At 41.8% G+C, this 20,209-nt stretch overlaps 1 protein-coding gene across 1 annotated transcript in view; it reads right to left on the bottom strand.

Annotated features, from left to right (window-relative positions):
• UMAD1 (UBAP1-MVB12-associated (UMA) domain containing 1) overlaps positions 1 to 20,209 on the bottom strand; it is a 295,880-nt gene that overhangs the window by 115,038 nt on the left and 160,633 nt on the right. The window lies entirely within an intron of this gene.

The following is a 20,209-nucleotide window of genomic DNA, read 5'->3' as shown; positions in this document are numbered from 1 at the left end:
TAAACAATGAACACTGGAGAGGGTGTGGAGAAAAAGGAACCCTCTTGCACTGCGGTGGAATGTAAATTGGGGCAGCTACTGTGGAGAAGAGTATAGAGGTTCCTTAAACAGTACTAGGAATAAAACCATCACATGACCCAGCAACGCCACTACTGGGCATATACCCTGAGAAAACCGTGACTCAAAAAGACACGTGTACCCCAACATTCACTGCACCACTATTTACAACAGCCAGGACGTGGACGCAACCCAGCTGTCCATCAACAGATGAACGGATAAAGAAGCTGTGGGATATGCACACAATGGAATATTACTCACCCACAAAAAGGCCTGTTATAGGAAGTCAGAAAGAGAAAAACAAATACTGTATATTAACACATACATATGGAATCTAGGAAAATGGTACAGATGAACCTATTTGCGGGGCAGGAATAGAGCCACAGACATAGAGAACGGGCTTGTGGGCACAGCGGGAGCAGCAGAGCGGGCATGAACTGAGGGAGGAGCACTGAGGTATATATGACACCACGTGTAACACAGGCAGCCCAACCTGCTGCTCTGTGCTGACCTAGAGGGCTGGGACGGGGTGGAGGGAGGCCTGGGAGGAAGCGGGTGTACGTACACTTACGGCTGGTTCATCGTGTTGTACAGCAGACATCAACACGATACTCCTCCAATTAAAAAGAAATTTAAAATAAAGAAATTATAGGTAAACGGGTATTTTTACCTATAAGTTTTTACTGAAAATTTTCACTGAAAACTCAGGATTTTCACTGAAGGACTAATTTTAATAGAAGAACACGGGACATCTTTATTATAATTAAATACAGAATGAAAAATTTTCAAATAACACAGAAAATGAGATTTAAATAAAATTTTGTTTGATGTACCAAAACAAAATGAAGTATCTTCTGCTGTTGTATGTTCACACTGCGGAGTAAACAGTTAATATTTAAGAATAGTAATTTTATAGAGGTCACAAAAATCATAAATACAGAGACATACAATTTGAACCAGAAATGTATCCTGCTTTATACAGGTTTACTTTGGAAAAATCAAGTGTATTTATATTTTGTAAATAAAGTTATATTTCAAATAAACTAGGAAACCTTATAACTTAAATGCTGCTACTGCTGCTAAGTCACTTCAGTCATGTCCAACTCTGTGCGACACCATAGACGGCAGCCCACCAGGCTCCCCCATCCCTGGGATTCTCCAGGCAAGAACACTGGAGTGGGTTGCCATTTCCTTCTCCAATGCATGAAAGTGAAAAGTGAAAGGGAAGTCGCTCAGTGGTGTCCAACTCTAGCAACCCCATGGACTGCAGCCTACCAGGCTCCTCCGTCCATGGGATTTTCCAGGCAAGAGTACTGGAGTGGGGTGCCATTGCCTTCTCCTGTAACTTAAATAGATAAAGCAAATTACTTTCAAACATTAGACATCTTTCTAACATGAGTAACTGTCCTCTAAATGTGTCTTTTAAGAAGTTTTACTCTTTATAAGTGTTTATTTGTGTCTCTGTAGATCTGCCTCAGAGTATGTATGTTTGTATGTAATAATTAACCATATGTCAAACATTTTTACAACAGGAAAGAACAATGAACAAATTCATAAATGAGCGTTCAGTTAATAGCCTAATTCCTAAAGGTGGTGCCTGGGTGGGTTATATTACTAAACCAAGCTGGTGACTAGGCTGCCTCTAAGGACACAGGACAGACAGAAATACAGTTAGGTCAGTACTTGCATAATTTAATGTATTAATAGTCTATGTTAATTTATTGACTAACACTAATCATCTGTGATTAACACACGGTAGGTAAAGAAACCATTAATCTACTTGTTAAAAGCACAATGAGAAGTTAATCTAGCAATCTGTTCTTCCCATAAAGTTAGGCCAGCCCAGGAATGTCCACAAGAGGGAAGATTACAAAATCCACACACGATGACTTGGCTGACACTAAAGGTTAGGAATTTGTTAATGCGGGGAAGGTCACAGTCTTCACTGGAGGCAACGAAGTATCTAAGTCTGGGCTGGGTTTAATTTTTCCACAGTGGAACACAAAAGTTTACCAATGGCTATAATCAAGAAAGAGCCCTGTAAAATTTTAAAGAATTAAATAAAATTCTGTTAAATTCTAAAACTATTAAGCAAGAATTAAGTTGGTAGTTTATTGACACAAGATAAAGTAAACCACTAAATGTTTAAAATCCAAGCACGTCATGCATATTCCAGCCTACAAGCTGTTTTCTCAGCTAAGTATGGCATTCATACTGTTGGTCAGAGCCCAGCATATGGTAGGTGTTTCATGAATACTAGCTGAGTAAATTAGTGAACTTCTGTCTATAGTTTCTAGCCTATAAAACTGTGATAATACTGTGCATGTGTGCTTAGTCACACAGTCAGGTCCAACTCTGCAACCCCATGGATTATATAGCCCGCCAGGCTCCTCTGTTTGTGAATACCAGACTGGGTTTCCGTTTCCTCCTCCAGGAAATTCTCCTGACTCAGGGATCAAACCCACATCTCCTTCATTGACAGGCAGATTTTTTACCACTAAGCCACCTGGGAAGCCCATGACAATACTAACTAGTATGTAATAAAAGCTTTATTTGAGCATATAATTAGTCTTTTTCCTCTAAAACATATTTGTGAAACTTAAAAAGCAAATTTATTAAATACCATTCTGATATATTGTTACCAGTGGTTGGTAATTGGGGCATAACTTGTTAGATTTTAATAAGTTAATGATTTTTTAAAAATCATGTTGAAACAAAAGCATTAGGAACTTAAACTACATCTATAGGATAATAAAGTTAATAGTCATTAAGTGAAAAATTATGTCAACTTACTTTTATTACTAATTTTGACTGATTTTTTAAAAGTTACTATCTAAACTGACCATTTATTTGCACATCGGGAAGAGTCTTATTCTCAGAAATCCACCTTCTCTCTGAAAGTTAGGGATGAGCAAATCAACCCCCAGTTCATGGATGGCAAAACCAATCCACAAGTTGTTTAGTTTGCTTGGGTAAAGGGAATGAGACCACTGAGACCCCAGCAGCATACGCAGCCAAGGTCATGCAAGTCCCTGTACACTAAGTCAGGTGTTTAATAACTCACATGCCTGAGGTTTAGAAGAAAGTATGTGTCATCCAATATGAAACGGCATTTACTCTAAGGTTTTTTTTTTAATCTTTTAAAATGATTATAGGGCCATCCCCTAGCCATACAAACACTGTACTTGGGTGAAATCATTCAAGTCTATGCTTCCTTTGCCAATTTCTGATTTCAAGACAAGTATCTGTACCAAACTTTTTATGTATGTATGTGTGTAGTTTTGGCTGCTCTGGGTCTTCATCGCAGTGTGGGGCTCTTCTCTAGCTGTGGCGGGCAGGGGCTACTCTCCAGTCGTGCTGCGTGGGCTTCTCTTTGCAGTGGCTTCTCTTGTTGCAGAGTGTAGGCTCACTGGTTGTGGTGCGTGGGCTTAGTCTGGGGTACGTGGAATCTCAGCTCCCGGAGTCCGGGACTGAACCCACGTTCCCTGCACTGTGGGGTGGATTCTTAACCACTGGGCCAGCAGGCAAGTCCCAACCTCCCTGCTGCCTGAATAACCAGAAAGGCTGTCAGCCAGTGCTCTTGACACCACACAACACATCTGCCTGGAAGCAACTGTACCATCACCATTTCCTGAAATGCCATATTTGGCGATGACTCAAGACAATAACTGATTATCGGGAAAAATGCGACCTGCAAGGTTATTCTCTACAAACAAAGGCACAAAATGAAAACTATACAAACAGCAAACAGACAAGAACAGGTCACAGTGAAACAGAACCATTTTCCTCTCACTGAAGAATTATTTTATCACAGTAAAAATTCAATTAGTTTCTCTAACTTGTAATAACCCATATGAATGTAAAACACTTCAAGAATAAAAATAAAAATGCATGTGATGAATGTGAAATGATGCTTCAGTTTTCAGACATGAGTTAGTTCTAATTTATGTGCTGTATAGATTCAATAGGACTTCCCAGGTGGCTCAATGGTAAAGAATCTATATGCCAATGTAGGAGATGCAGGTTTGATCCCTGGATCAGGAAGTTCCCTTGGAAAAGGAAACAGCAACCCACTCCAGTATTCTTGCCTGGAAAATACCATGGACAGAGAAAGGAGCCTAGCGGGTTCCTAGGATGGCAGAGTCAGACATGACTGACTGAGTGAGCATGCACCCATAGATTCAAAACTTTCATTTGCAACTCAGCTATTTAAAAGGAAAAAGACAACAAAAACAGACTCAAACTATTACATGGAGAATGGATAAATGCCAAGGTCCTACTGTATAGCACAGGGAACTGTATCCAATCTCCTGGGATAAGCCATAATGGAAATGAATATTGAAACAGAATGTGTATATGTATATAACTGAGTCACTTTTCTGTACAGCAGAGACAGGCACAATACCGTAAAGCAACTATACTTCAATTAAAAAAAGAAAAAAACTCATAGTATTAACATTTCATAAAGTCTTATTTATAATACCACAATTGATTCTTATCCCAATTTCCCTCCTCCCCGACTTTACTGTGTGGGCTTCACTGATGGCTCAGACGTTTAAGCATCCACCTACAATGCAAGAGACCCAGGTTTGATCCCTGAGTCAGGAAGATGCCCTTGGAGAAGAGAATGGCTACCCACTCCAGTATTCTTGTCTGGATAATTCCATGGACAGAGGAGCCTGGGCAATTTAAAGGAGAAAGGCTTCATGCATATTAACGAAGCTCTTTCAGAACTTAAAGGACTGAAGTGAAATTTCATGTGTATTTTAGTCTAGTGAGGCTAGACAGGAAATATTTTAGGCTTCTCTGTCAAAACTTCTCCAGTCTACCATTGTAGCTGGGAACAGCCACAGATATATAAACTGCTGAGTGGAGCTGTGTTTCAATGAAATTTTACTTACAAAAGTGGGTTGAGTCAGGCTGCAGTTTTCAGATCTCTATTTTAGAGCCTACCTCTTCTAGGAAAAAAAGCTGAATTATGCTATATAAGGAGATGAGAAAGGGCTGGTGATGAGCATGTCTTCATGATCTCATTCTACTGGGTGACCTGGGTGGAGGGAAAGGAGAGATGTGATGAAGAATGAGCACCAGGCACAAGGGAAAAGGAAAGAGGAGACGCTGCCAGTGATGCCAGGGAAACCTGAATGCCTCTCTGAGTCCCCCAGAGGAGATCTCTTCTGGGGAGGGGGTGGTGGGTGAGTCGGGAGTACTCTCACTCTTTAGGCCTCCTTCAATGTGGAGGAAACCCTAGTTACTAACCTCCCCCCAGTCTCTCCCTCCATTCTTGTCACTGGGCTGGTGATGTGGGAGGGCAAAGCTAACGGGGTTCTTCTTGTTCTACTCCCCTCCCGGCTCTCCTGCTGCTGCTCATTCCCCTCTGCTCTGACCCTGCCCAGGGGCCCTCCTACTGGAGCAGGGCTGCCCCAGCCCAGCACACTCTTAACAGGGTGGAGGTCAACCTAATGGGGTTCAGAACAGGAAACCCATTTGCTTCTTGACAGAAGCCACGTTCTTCAACACCAGCTCGATAGGCAATAAAAATGAGAATCTGTTCTTCATCTGTCTTTATTTTTTTAACTAAACTGTCCAGATCTTATCTGGGTAAGGAGGGTGTTATTACTGGAACACCCTAGAATCCAACAGGACAGGGGATGGCCTGGTGTGGAAAGCACTGGAGCCTGCCTACAGATGAACAACTGTGAACACAGAAACGTGTTTTCTTTCTTTCCTTTTATTAGAGAGGAATTATCTAGAGCTTCATATCTGAGAATGCAGTCTTCAAAACACTAGTTTCAAGGGGTTCCCATGGAAAAAATAGCTCTCTGATCAAAAGTATGAGGAAAAACCTACCGAATGCATTCCCTTCTGGTTGATTTTCAACGTACTCTGACATAGTAAAGGCTCTGAAAAATTCAGTAAAGAAACTAAAAAGAAATTTTCACCATGTTTTTGACTAGAAAACCGCTTTATTCACTCTATTAAAATCTTGCAGAGTGTCACACTACAGAAAATGCTACTATAACATTTCTGAAGTGAAAATGAATATGAAATATTTTTTACTGACTTTTAAAATCCTCCACATTGTCAAATTTGTTATTTAGTTCCTGAGCATTCATTTTATACAATGTTAACTCACACTTCTTTTCCTTTAGATGATTCTTTTTACAACTCCCTGTTAATTCATTCAGTTGCATTTGGGGCAGACTAGCAGATTGTGACTGCATTCTACTGCATGATTCTGATTCCAGAATAGCTGATCGTCTACCGAGGAGAAAAGGATAGCCAGACACCTTGAAGACACAGGAGAAAGTCCCAGTGCTCAGAAACATCCCCCTCACAATTCTACCAATTAGAGATTCATTAGGGTTAATGAGCTCCTCCTTTAAAATGCAAATACCCTGTGGGAGTATTTGCTTATTAGTCATTCACAGAGTGAAGTAGTGGAAAGAACAGTGGAATGGCCTCTCCATTAACTCCTTTTCATTCCTCAGTCACACACTCATTACCCAAGGAGGCCTGGCACGGTGGCAACCGAATGGCTTTGAAACTGACAGAACTCAACCCAATGCCTTTGCCAAATCCACGACCTTGGGCACATTACTGAATTTCTCAGAGCCTCAATTTCTTCATCTGAAAAATGGGAATCATGACACATAATAAGGCTATTATGGTGGCATTAGTGGAGAAGGCGATGGCACCCCACTCCAGTACTCTTGCCTGGAAAATCCCATGGACAGAGGAGCCTGGTGGGCTGCAGTCCATGGGGTCGCCAAGAGTCAGACACAACTGAGCGACTTCCCTTTCACTTTTCACTTGCATGCATTGGAGAAGGAAATGGCAACCCACTCCAGTGTTCTTGCCTGGAGAATCCCAGGGACGGGGGAGCCTGGTGGGCTGCCATATATGGGGTCGCACAGGGTCGGACACAACTGAAGTGACTTAGCAGCAGCAGTGGTAAAGAATCTGTCCACCAATTCAGGAGATGCAAGGTTTTGATCCCTGAGTGGGGAAGGTCTCCTGGAGGAGGGCATGGTAACCCACTCCAGTATTATTGCTTGGAGAATTTCATAGACAAGAGAGCCTGGCAGGCTACAGTCCATGGGGCTGCAAAGAGTCAGACACAACTGAGTGACTGCATGTGCACACACAGATTAAATGAGAAAACATGCTAAACACTAATGGCAGAGAGGAAGAAGGGAGAGCAGCTGGGGCAAAGACAAATGTGGTGAATAGCTGTTGCCATGATCTTCAGCACAGCAGAGGTCAAAGAACCGCTCTCCTGTAAACGCATTTAGTGCCCCATGCAGTGTGGTGAGGTCCCTTTGTAATATCCATTTAAGGACGGCAGACCTGGTGGTGGAATCCAAGTCTGCTGACAGTGCCAAGTCCTCACGTAACACCACGCAGCTTCTCATTACTCCTCAAGACAAGTTATCCAACTCCGTTTCATACACATTATATTTAAGTCTCCTCCAGTTCTGTTCTGTCTTCTTTTCCACTTTTGAGAATATTGTCCACACACTCCCTGTTTCCACTATAATGAAGAAAGGAAGGACAGAGAGAAAGCAGAAGGACTAATTGCCAAAGCTGTGCCTTGCCCAGGAGCCTGCTGCTGTCAGGCCAGGACTCTTGACGACAACAGTGACCCCACGAGAAGCCAAGAATAAGAACACCTAAGCCATGGGGAGAGGACCGCAGTCAGCAAACACACGGAGGGAAAGGTTCAAGCCAGCGAGGAATTAAAGAAAAGCAAATGAAAATGGTACCAAGAACACATTAAATGAGCATACCAAGATTATGACACCCAAATTAGCTAAGGATGCTTACAACTAACACACTGGCGTCGTTCTGATAAATGAAGTTAACACTGTTCATTCAACTGTATGTGAGAGGGGGATAGTTCAAAGATAATCCTACGCACACACAAAGAGCCCCTGAAAAGAATTATAAATGACTGTTAAAATATGGATAAAAATTAAAATTAAGGGTTCAGAAGAACACGCAATGCATTTTATAAGATATTAGTGTGACTCTGGGTGGTAAAGAATCCACCTGCTAATGCAGGAGACTGGGGTACGATCCCTGGGTTAGGAAGATCCCCCAGAGAAGGAAATGGCAACCCGCTCCAATACGACTGTCTGGCAAATTCCATGGACAGAGGAACCAGGCAGGCTACAGTCCATGGGGTCACAAAGGGTCAGACGCAACTAAGCAATGGAGCATGCACTCACACACACAGTGTGAATCTTAATTTTAACACATATTTCATACAACTTTTAGGCAACATAACAGATTTTAATTTATGACTGCTATTAAAATCATACAGCTAAAATTTTGCTTACTGCACTGCAAGCTGAGGGTCACGCCGGACACTTAAGGACATCTATTCAAGGAAGTAAGCATACCCAAAAATCCAACAGAAGTCAGACTCGATCAGTCCTCCTGGCCTGCTCTTAATTAATTCGACCTGCGATTCCAGATTTCTTTAGTTCTGAGTCTTGTTACTATGTAGCTATAGGTAAAAATTTCTCTGGAAGATTTCAAGCAACCCAAAACATCAATTAAGTATTTAACACCATGTTAAACACATAAGCCCAGGCATTTTTTTAGACTGGAAGACTAGACACTCAAAAGGCCAAAGTAATTTTGTACTTGTACATTTGTAGAATATTGTATCACGCTATACAAATATGCCTTCAAAGGTGGGGTTTTTTTTTTTTTTTATATAGCTTTCCTAAATCAGAGTAAATTTATACCCTGCAAGAGTATGTTGGGCGGCTCATCATTCCTGACCCTGAATCCCAAAATGCTGCTGAAAGAACCTGCTACACAAAGGTTAGCCCTGAGCAGGCCGCTGACAACAGGTCTACAGGGCCTGCTGCAAACAAACAGGACTGATATAAGGAGGATTGTCAACGTGTAGGGCTTGAAACAGAAATCTATTAACAGAAAACAAAACAAAACAAAACAGGCTCACTCTACCAGTTTATCTGGTATCCTGAAACAAAGACTCAAATGTGCTGCCTGCTGTTGGGGAAAAATGATGGCACTGATCCATTACCAATAATGCAACCGAGGCAGAGATCACTGGCACCAAGTCACTCACGCTCAACGTCTGGTCTCCTTTCCAACCAACAGAATAAACTTGTAGAGTTACTGGCTTGGATCAGAAGTTCTGCTCAGTCAGTTTTCCACATAGAAATAAGGGATACCATGAGATCAAATGTGTGTTTCCACCTACAGCATCCATTGGTCCAATCAGAGGTATTAGGTAAGTAAGCCGTCAGTGTCTTGAAACCGAGTTCTGATAGGGACCAAAGAGTTGTAGTGTAAGAAGTAAAGCTGCTCAGTCGTGTGCAACTCTTTGCAATCCAATGGACTGTAGCCTACCAGAGTCATCCATTCATGGGATTTTCCAGGCAAGATTACTGGAGTGGGTTGCCATATCGTTCTCCAGGAGATCTTCCCAACCCAGGGATCTAATCCAGGTCTCCCTGTAAGTAGTATAAGAGAAGAGTGCAAAGAAAATTTCCAGCAGAAACAATAAAAGCAGTACATGAAACATACTACAATCAGCTTCATGTTGTTTCATTCATTCAATAAATATTTGCTGAATATCTATTATGTTAGATAGCATCACTGACTCAGTGGACATGAATCTGAGCAAACTCCAGCAGAGTGGAGGACAGAGGAGTCTGGCAGGCTACAGTCCATGGCAAAGAGTTGGACATGACTTAGTGACTGAACACAACAACAATCTATTATGTGCCACATATCACTCTGGGTACCATGTGAACTACAGCGATACCATCCCTGCCCTCAGAGCATTTACATCCTCAGTTCAGTCGCTTAGTCGTGTCTGACTCTTTGCAACCCCATGACTGCAGCACGCTAGGCCTCCCAGTCCATCACCAACTACCGGAGTTTACTCAAACTCATGTCCATTGAGTCGGTGATGCCATCCAATCATCTCATGCTCTGTTGTCCCCTTCTCCTCCTGCCTTCGATCTGTTTGCATCCAAGAGGAGATTTTTCAGCCAACAAAATGTAATCACAAAAACTGGTTGTAGAAATTAGCCCCAAACTGAAAATTATGGGAATATCAAATCAATTAAGGAATAGAAATTTCATTCAAGGCACACTGTGGGAAAAGTGGCCAGTCATAACCAGAGCAAGCTTCATATTAGGGCTTTCTTTCTCCCTCAGCTTCTTTCACTAAAAATAAAGTATATATTTTGTCAGCATCATTACTTTTAAAAGAAGAGAGTATTTCTGAAAATATACCAAAATTATTTCAAGAAAAGTTGATATTAAAAATGAATCACTTGCAAACCACAGATCACAACTTAGAAGCAAAGCCACGTGTGACGAATACGATGAGGTGGTGTGACGTTATCCCAGATGAAGAACGGGAGTTTGATTACAAAATGCAAAAGAAGCTGGGCCTGCTTTATTGAAGACGTCACACTTCTCATGTGATTATACAATATGAGCATGTGACACTGCTGTCCTGAGGATCACCGCATGTCACGTTTAAAATGTTCATATGGGGGCTCCCCTGGTGGCTTAGTGGTAAAGCATCAGCCTGCCACTGCAGGAGATATGGGTTTGATCCCTGGTCAGGGAAGATCCCATGTAACACGGAGCAACTAAGCCCGTGTGCCCCAACTACTTAGCCTGTGCTCCAGAGTCTGAGAGCTGCAACTACAGGAAGCCTATGTGCCTAGAGCCCAAGCTCTGCAATAGGAAAAGCCACTGCAACGAGAAACCCACAGCTAGAGAGTAGCCCCCGCTCACCACAACTAGAGAAAAGCTTGCACAGCAATGAAGATTCAGCACAGCCAAGAAATTAAAAATAATTTTAATGTTCATATAAAGAGGGAGGGGACATATGTATAGCCATGGCTGATTCATCCTAATGTATGCCAGAAACCAACAACGTATTGTAAAGCAATTATCCTTCAATTAAAAATAAATACATTAAAAAAAAAATGCTCATATAAGACAAGTGGTTTGGCCCCTTTGCTGCTACTGCTAAGTTGCTTCAGTAGTGTCCGACTCTGTGTGACCCCATAGACGGCAGCCCACCAGGCTCCTCTGTCCATGGGACTCTCCAGGCAAGAACATTGGAGTGGGTTGCCATTTCCTCCTCCAATGCAAGAAAGTGAAAAGTGAAAGTGAAGTCGCTCAGTCGTGTCTGACTCTTGGCAACCCCATGGACTACAGCCTACCAGGCTCCTCCATCGGCGGGATTTTCCAGGCAAGAGTACTGGAGTGGGGTGCCATTGGCCCCTTTAGGAACTCAGGTAAAATTCAACACCACAAGGTCTGAGGGAGAAAGTCCTAACCGGTACACCCGTCTACTAACTAGAAGCAGGTAAAGAGCCACAGTGAATCACCAATTAGCCTTCTGAGGAAGGAGGAGCCCACCTGGGAGGTGATCAAAGTTTAGGATTGTAAACTCGGGCCTGGGCATCCTCTTCTACTTATGGAACTTCTAATTGGACTATAACATACAGACAGGATGGAAAAGAGAGTGTATCATGGGTGAGCCTGGGACAAACGTGCCCTAAGGGAAAGCAGGGGCTAAGAGCAGCAGAGAGCAGGACCTTCAAATGCTCGACATCTCCCACATGCCCCGGTGGGGCATTGCATCTCACATCACAGTGTGTGACAATCACCGGGGTACAAATTCCCGAGTCTCATGCGAGATGCAGACTTGCTCAGTTCAGTGAACAGCCAAAGAGTCTAAATTTTTAGCTAGCATTCTAGGAGACTCTACTAGAGCTGACTCACAAACAATACTCTGAGACGCTGACAGAGTATCATCTGCCTGATTTTGGGAGTGACTGTCCACGCCTTCATTTCTCCTTCCCACCCATATTGTTTAAATGTTTAGAGAGTATGTACATAGCTCTGTGCATAGCTCTAAGTCACAGCCCAAAACATTCCCAAAAGAACTAAAAGCAGGGAAGGTCTTGAAGAAATATTTGCATGTCCATGTTCACAGCAGCATGATTCACAAGAGTCAAAAAGCTGAAGAAACCCAACTATCCATCAACAGATGAATGGATAAACAAAGTATGGTATATACATACAAGGGAGTATTATTCAGCCATTCAAGGAAGAAAATTCTGACATATGCTATGACACGGATAAATCCGGAAGACGTCGTGCCAAGTAAAACGTCAGTCATGAAAAGATACATGCTGTATGATTACTCCTATATGTGATGCCTAGAATGGTCAAATTCATAGAGATAGAAAGCAGAACGGTGGTTGCCAGGGGCTGGAGGAAGGAGGAAACGGAAAGCTGTTGTTTGATTGGTAGGTAGAGAGCTTGAATTTTGCAATATAAGAGTTCTAGAGACTGATTTACAAATTTGTGAATGTACTTAAGGGAACTGTACATGTAAAACTGGTTAGGATGGTAAAACTTACAGGTACTTTACTACAATTAAATATAAAAATTTAAGATGTGTTATTGTCTATTTAGAATAACATGGTAGAAGTTAAAGGTAAGTCTACCACTGATCAATACTGTACTTTACAACTTATTTTAGCTTTGTCCTAATAAGTGCTTTCCTGGTGGCTCAGATGGCAAAGAATCCACCTGCAATACAGGAGACCCGGATTCGATCCCTGGGTTGGGAAGATCCCGAGGGCATGGCAACCCACTCCACTATTCTTGCCTGGAGAATCCCCATGGACAGAGGAGCCTGGCAGGCTACAGTCCACGGGGTCCCAAGGAGTCAGACACGACTGAGCAACTAAGCATAGCACAATAAGTGTTTACATACAAATGCTATAATTGGTATTTATTCTATGTTCATGCTGTTATTTAAATATATATATAAAGAAAAAAAGGAAAAAAATCAAGTGAAGCAAAATGTGTGTTTTCTTTCTGTTACAGGATTGTTTATGACTCAATTAAAGGGCCAAGCTATAAGAAATAGTTTGCCCAATCAGAGAAGAAAAAGAAATAAAAGGAATCCAGATGAGAAAAGAAGAAGTAAAACTCTTACTGTTTGCAGCCAACATGATACTATACATAGAAAACCTAAAAAACACTATCAGAAAGTTGCTAGAGCTAATCAGTGAATTTAGCAAAATTGCAGGATACAAAATCAATACACAGAAATCACTTGCATTCCTATACACCAACAATGAAATATCAGAAAGAGAAATTAAGGAATCAATCCCATTTACCATTGCAACAAAAGAGTAAAATACCTAGGAATAAACCTACCTAAGGAGACAAAAGAGCTGTACAGAGAAAACTATAAGACACCAATGAAAGAAATCGAAGACAACAGAGACAGATGGAGAGGTATCCCATGTTCCTGGGTGGGAAGAATCAATATTGTGAAAATGACGATACTACCAAATGTAATCTACAGATTCAGTGTGACCCCTACCAAACTACCAATGGCATTTTTCACAGAATTAGAACAAAAAAACCTCACAATTCATATGGAAACACAAAAGATCCCAAACAGCCAAAACAATCATGAGGAAGAAGGATGAAAATGGAGGAATCAATCTTTCTGACTTCGGACTACACTGCAAAGCTACAGTCATCAAGACAGTACTGGCACAAAAACAGAAATATAGACCAATGGAACAAGACAGAAAGCCCAGAGATATACCCATGCACCTATCAGTACCTTATATTTGACAAAGGAGGCAAGAATATACAATGGTATAGTGTAGTCTCTTTAGTAAGTGCTGCTGAGAAAACTGGACAGCTATGTGTAAAAGAAAGAAATTAGAACACTTCCCAACTCCCCACACAAAGATAAACTCAAATGGATTAAAGAGCTAAATGTAAGACCTGAAACTATAAAACTCTGAGAGGAAAACATAGGCAGAACATAGGTTGCCATTTCCTTCTCCAATGCATATGTTGAGGAAACCAAAATTGAAAAAGACATATGTACCCCAGTGTTCATTGCAGAACTATTTACAATAGCAAGGACATGGAAGCAACTGAGATGTCCACAGACAGATGAATGGATAAAGATGAATGGATAAAGAAGTTGTGCACACGCACACAATGGAATAATACTCAGCCATAAAAAGGAATGCGTTTGAGTCAGTACTAATGAGGTGGATGAACCTAGAGCTATTATACAGAGTGAAGTGAGTTAGTCATGTACTAAGGTATACATATGGAATGTAGGAAGACAGTACTGATGAACCTATTTGCAGGGCAGCAAGGGAGACAGCATAGAAGGAAATGGCAACCCACTCCAGTGTTCTTGCCTGGAGAATCCCAGGGACGGGGGAGCCTGGTGGGCTGCTGTCTATGGGGTCGCACAGAGTCGGACACAACTGAAGCAACTTAGCAGCAAGGGAGACAGAGAACAGACTTATGGACGTGGGGGGAGGAAGGAGAGGGTGGGATATATGGAGAATAACATGGAAACATACATTATGTAAAATGGACAGCCAATGGGCATCTGCTGTATAACTCAAGGAACTCAAACAGGGCTCAGTAACACGTAGAGGGGCGGAATGGGGAGGGAGGTCCCAGAGGGAGGGGACATAAGAATATGACTGATTCATGTTGATGTTCGGCAGAAACCAACACAATACTGTGAAGTAATTATCCTTCCATTAAAAATAAATAAATTTAATTAAAAACTAAAGTAGATAACCAACAGGGACCTGCTGTACAGCACAGCTGCTCAGTACTGTTGCTCAGTGTTATATGGCAGCCTGAATGGGTGAGGAGTTTGGAGGAGGACGGACATGTGTATATGTATGATCCAGTCCCTTTACTTTCCACCTGAAACTGTCACAAAATTGTTAACTAGCCATACTATAATACAAAATAAAAAGTTTAATAAAAAAAAAGACATAGTTTGCCCAACTGCAGAGTTACAATGCATTGCATTAATTAATAATAACATCAGAACACATTTTGGCCACTCGGTACTAGTACAGTAATGTTGTTATGATGTTTTTGTAGATGTACATCCACATACTTGTTTGTATAAACGTTACCAGGTAACAAGGTAACAACAGTGTTAGTAATACTGAGTATCAACATGCTATACTTTAAAAACATCTCAATTGCTGGTCATAACCAAGGAATCTACAATATAAAGTACTAGATAAATAAAGCACACTTTTATAGATCATGTAGAATTTCAGAGCTAATATTCCTACCTTTTAATTATCTAATACAAAACACCTAAACGTCCTCTTAGGAAGAGAGAGTTTTCAAGCCCCTAAGCCTTAATGTCACTAGGATGGGGAGAGGAGGTGGCTGACAATGAAATCAAGGTTTGCTGGAAGAGATCACTATCAATAAATTAATTGTAACGTCCCCAACTAGTGGCTTGAATTTCTTTCCCACAGAAATCTCTCCAAATATGAGAGATTAAGGGAAGAAAAAGAAGAAGAGACTAAGAGGGTAGGAGTCAGTGGACAAATCAGACTTGGGGAGCCCACTACTGGTAGGTCCTCAACTAACAACGAGGGGACACTGACCTCCGGAGCTCCAAGACAGACAGAGCACACAAATCAGAAAGCCGAAAGGGCAGATAACGCATTAAGGAAGAAGTCCCCTGGTTAGAAGGAGTGAGTCACATGGTTGAAGTATGAGAATTTACTTGATGACAAGGTGAAAAGTGATGATAGACGGAGGAGCACTCTTGGCCTGCAGTGCTCCTCAACCTAGACCCCACCAGCTGACATGTACTCCCTCCTCACATCTCAGCCCTCCAGACCCAGGAGAGCCCACGCCCCCATCACACGCTCCCATTCATGCCCATCCTCCAAAGTGCGCTCCACGTTCACAATCATTCAGTGAATTGCACTCACTCGTTTAATAGCTTTTGTTCCCACTAGTCTGTCAGCTCCACCAGGACAAGGGTGTGTTTCTTCACCACAGTATTTCCAGAACCTACTACAGTAGACGGCACCCAGAATACACCGGGTAGACCCTGATGAAATAACTGTTTGATATATTACAGCCTTGTCATGAGGAGGGTCACACACAGTCTCAGAAACATGAGTTCCTGATGAAATGATGGGATAAACAAAGAAAGCTAAAGAGGAGGCACTCTGACTGGTAAAAGGAAATACGTTTATTAAGGGCACTTAGAAGTGAGTGGAGGGCAGAGTCTGGACAAAAAGGCTTTGGGAGAGATCAATAATCACAGGTCTGTCATCAAGTTTGGACAGGATTTCAGCAATAAGGAAGGTCAGGGTAGACCAGCTGTAAGATACTTAGAAACACTTCCCAGAAGGTTGTTAAGGGTAGATGAAAAATGCCAAAGAGGCAACAGTGACTCTGAAATCAGAGAAGAGATCTCACTGGGTTCTCTGTCGTTACAGTGAGTTTGAGGTAACTGCATGAAACAGAAGACATGGCTAAGATTCCAAAGGAATTCTGACAAAGTATTTTTATTTATTTTATTGAATTTAATGCTGCATTTCTAAGTTTACTACTAACATGTATTTGGCAAATTTTAAATGCCTCCTTTAAAAAACATAGAAACATTAGAAATATGTACTAACATTTGTGATTTTTTTCAAAAATTTCTCTCTTATCACTTAAAGTTATGAAAACTGTATAATGCTTATGTACTTAAAATTACTAATTTATTACCACTGAATTCCACAGTATTGCTCCGCCTCATGAATTCGATATTTTTGAAATTAGAATTTGTTGCTTAAATCCCTATTATATACTTCATGACACAGCAATTTCAAATAAATTCAGTAGTCTCCTAGGGACTGGCTCAGTGAAATTAGAATTCATCTAGACATGTGCCTAATTCAGTTCAGTTCAGTTCAGTCGCTCAGTTGTGTCTGACTCTCTGTGACCCCATGAATAGCAGCACGCCAGGCCTACCTGTCCATCACCATCTCCCGGAGTTCACTCAGACTCATGTCCATCGAGTCAGTGATGCCATCCAGCCATCTCATCCTCTGTCGTCCCCTTCTCCTCCTGCCCCCAATCCCTCCCAGCATCAGAGTCTTTTCCAATGAGTCAACTCTTCACATGAGGTGGCCAAAGTACTGGAGTTTCAGCTTTAGCATCATTCCTTCCAAAGAAATCCCAGGGCTGATCTCCTTCAGAATGGACTAGTTGGATCTCCTTGCAGTCCAAGGGACTCTCAAGAATCTTCTCCAACACCACAGTTCAAAAGCATCAATTCTTCAGCACTCAGCTTTCTTCACAGTCCAACTCTCACATCCATACATGACCACTGGAAAAAACATAGCCTTGACTAGATGGACCTTTGTTGGCAAAGTAATGTCTCTGCTTTTGAATATGCTATCTAGGTTGGTCATAACTTTCCTTCCAAGCCTAATTAGAACATCTATAACATTTTTCCTAAGGCTTAAAGGATGAGGATAGAAAAGATGTACATATTAAGCAACCAGTTCCATTATGGTGAGTTTTCTAAGAATAGTTGCTTCATTCAAATCAACCTGTCTCAATCAAATTTATCCTCCTCTCCACTTATCGCTTTAACCACCTTCAGACCTCATGAAGCAAACCTTCCTCCTGCAGCTCCCAGATTCCCCCTCTTCACCGTGAAAGAAAGCACATCAACCTACTGAGGGCCAGGCCCCTGCAACCGAGCCCGGCGGCAACAGACAGAGAGCCTCTATCTAAGGAAAGATCAGGTGACTCTCCCCACGCAGCTTACTAAGGGAAAAATGCTAAACGCTGACTCTCTGCACAGTGCTGACTGATCTGTAGACCATGCACCTACCAACCAAGAAGTGCATAGAGAATATTTTGTTGTTGTTGTTAAGACTGAGTCTAAGATGACAGCAAATAGCGTGCATAAGATGTTGTTTCTCAGACTGGGAGACAGTATGTAGGAGTGGGATAAAGAGCTGGAGCACTTAGATTTAGGCCATGAGTTCTCAAAACCATAACCAGACTCACTCATATTCAAATACCAGTAGAAGAGAACAACACTGTGGCTCTGTTGGAAAAGAATCTGCCTGCAATGCAGGACACCCCAGTTAGATTCCTGGGTCGGGAAGATGGCAGCTCACTCCAGTACTCTTGCCTGGAGAATGCCATGGACAGAGGAGCCTGGCGGGCTACAGTCCATGGGGTCACAAAGAGTCAGACACAACTCAAGTGTCAGCACGTACGCACATTCGTTAGCTAGTGAGTCTCTGATAATTTGTCATAGCAGGTGCAATGGACTAAGACACATTCTAAAATCAAAATAAATACATTATTTGGGGCTTAGCCATCACTTATGGCTATCCAAATATCTGTTTCCTTACAAGATGGGTGAGCTTGTCTTTTTATTCCCAAATTTCTAAGGGCAGATTTTTAAGTCAGTCATCTAGCTTACTAACTACCTGGGTCTTTCTTCCTTTTTCTCTGTCTTCCGAAGTAACTGAGTCCCAGAAAGGAAGAGGCGGCAAGAAGATACAGAGCAAGTGAGGAAAGGAGGATATAGGGGAGGCCGTGGCAGCATGGCCTCGTTCAGGGTGTTGAAGATAGGCCTAGACCACCTCACTGTGACATAAAGCACTCAAAGAATGAGGAGGACAATCTGTAGGGGCTCCCACGGGCCAAAACTAGGACATTTCAAGCAGCAAAATAAGTGACACTAATAGATTATAATCCATTAAAATATCCGTAAATAATAAAATCATTTACAAAATCCATGAACTCACACTAATATATAAAAAAAGAATGAATACATAAAGAGAGGAGGATGCTTTGCTTTGTACTGGAATGCCAACTGATGAATGGAGAAGGAGTGAAGGAATTAGAAAAATCACCATTTGGCAACTACTATCCTAATAATTCAGCCAAAAAACACAGATAGATGCTAAAGCTATCTAAGTTTGGGTGGTTGATAAGGAAAAGTATATTACATAATCTCAAAATGCCGTGCTATGCTTAGTCATGCCTGAATCTTTGCAACTCCATGGACTGTAGCCCGCCAGGCTCCTCTGTCCATGGAGATTCTCCAGGCAAGAATACTGGAGTGGGGTGCCATGACCTCCTCCAGGGCATCTTCCCAACCCAGGGATCGAGCCCAGTCTCCCGCATCACAGGTGGATTCGATTCCCAAATACTGATTTTAAAGGGAGAATGAGCAGTTTATGGCAGAGAAATCTGGTAGATACAGTCTTAAGAAATGATGATTAATGGCCCTAGGGCTTCTCTGGTGGCTCAGAGCTAAAAAGTCCACCTGCCAATGCAGGAGATGTGGGTTCCCTGGAGAAGGAAATGGCAACTCCAGTATTCTTGCCTGGGAAATCCCATGGACAGAGGAGCCTGGCAGGCTACAGTCCATGTGGTCACATGGAGTGGTCACAAAGAGTTTGACACAACTGAGTGACTGAACAACAACAAAAATGTAGCAAAGGAGAACTGTGTCCTACCCAATATGTAAGAACAGTAAGAACACATCATTTCTGTGATACTCCTGAGAAAAAAGCATAATCCAAATCTAATTTTGAGGACACATCACCCACACCCAAGTGTTAGTCGCCAATCCATGTCTGACACTTTCAGACCCCATGGACTGTAGCCCACCAGGCTCCTCTGTCCATGGCATTCTTTAGACAAGAATACTGGAGTAGGTTGATATGCCCTCCTCCAAGGGAATCTTCCTGACCTGGGGATCAAACTCAGGTCTTCTGCATGGCAGGCGAATTCTTTATTGCCCGAGCCACCAGAGAAGCCCCATCACACAAACTCAAACTGAGGGATATTTTACAAAATAATTGGCCTGTAATCTTCAAAAGTGTCTAGCTATTTAAAGTCAAGGAAAGACTAAGGACTATTCCAGACTGAAGGGAATTAAAGAGACAAGACAACTAAATGTAACATGCGATACTGAACTGGATCCTCTTGTTATAAAGTACATCATTTGGACAAAACAGAAATGAAGCATCTATGGCTTTGATGGTTAGTTTTCTGATTTTGATCACTGATGTAGGATATATCCTTGCACACTCAAGTGTTTGGAAGTAATGATACATAATATTGCTAATTTACTATCAAGTGGTAAAACAAAGAGATCTCTGTATATTTTTGCAAACTTTCTGTAAATTTAAAATTATTTCAAAATAAACAGAAAAGAGAGGAATAGTTAGGAAGCTTAGAGTACAGAGATATGATTTAAAGATAAAGACAGAGACAGTGG

The sequence above is a fragment of the Bos taurus genome, chromosome 4 (assembly GCF_002263795.3).
Source record: "Bos taurus isolate L1 Dominette 01449 registration number 42190680 breed Hereford chromosome 4, ARS-UCD2.0, whole genome shotgun sequence".
NCBI classification, from domain to species: Eukaryota; Metazoa; Chordata; class Mammalia; order Artiodactyla; family Bovidae; genus Bos; species Bos taurus.
This window is presented reverse-complemented; position numbering and strand designations above follow the sequence as displayed.